Genomic DNA, 924 nt, shown 5'->3' with positions numbered 1-924 from the left:
GTATTATTATTGCAGCATCATACAAAATCATAAAAGGAATGAGAATGGAAATAGAACAAATATTAACAAATAAAACTGGTACCATATCATAATGTATGTGTTAATGTATCATAATTATACTATTATAGGTTTATTGGATCAGAATGAATCATTAATAGATATTAAGAGAGAAATAGCTGAGCTACAAGAACAGATATCATTATTGAGTGTACATATACTAAATAAAAGAGAAAAGAACGAAGAATTGATGCATAAAATAAAAGGTACAATTGATTAATAATTTATTAGTAATGTACAGTGTCACTGATAGATTATAAAAGAGATACATTGAAACTGGACCAGGAAATATCTAGTGAACAGACAATAGATAAAAGAGAAGAGGATGAACAGGTTATTCATCAAGAGATAAAGGAACAGTTGGATAGACTAATAATAAATGTGGAATCACATCAAACTAAAGAACCATCAAACACCTCAAGTAATTAATTAATAAAGTGTCTTACAGAGATACAGTAAATATAATGGGCTATATTGATAGTGTGTAGCTTATACTTGATTGCTTTGCCTAGTTGTAATCAAACAATCAGTTTCATAATTCATGTATCATCAAGTGTCTCAGGAGGTTCTCCTTTTTAAAATTACCCAGGCTGTATTGTATCAGGTTTTTCTAAGTAAATGCAGATGCTATATAGCTTGTAGTTATTGCACATGGTGGAGGCCAGATACCATTACTTTTGTGGCACTTATAAAACTGTTTATATTGTCTACAGTTTGCATGTGACATAGCGAATTTAAAAAATTGTTTAAGCTCAACAATATAAAATTTAAAAAATCTCAAAACATGCTCAAAATACAAGTTTACCAAAAAATCAGGATCAAGTCCACAAACCAGTTTTTTTTAAATTGAAGTGTTCAGGAACCAGC

At 29.4% G+C, this 924-nt stretch overlaps 1 long non-coding RNA gene across 1 annotated transcript; it reads left to right on the top strand.

Annotated features, from left to right (window-relative positions):
- Positions 1-230: 230 nt before the first annotated feature.
- Positions 231-350, top strand: LOC109590175 (uncharacterized). The gene is made up of 2 exons (XR_002189191.1): positions 231-263; positions 311-350. It is a non-coding gene; the product is annotated as an uncharacterized LOC109590175 (long non-coding RNA).
- Positions 351-924: the final 574 nt, after the last annotated feature.

Source organism: Amphimedon queenslandica, unplaced genomic scaffold, assembly GCF_000090795.2.
Source record: "Amphimedon queenslandica unplaced genomic scaffold, v1.1 AMPQUscaffold_10403, whole genome shotgun sequence".
Taxonomy (NCBI): domain Eukaryota; kingdom Metazoa; phylum Porifera; class Demospongiae; order Haplosclerida; family Niphatidae; genus Amphimedon; species Amphimedon queenslandica.
This window is presented reverse-complemented; position numbering and strand designations above follow the sequence as displayed.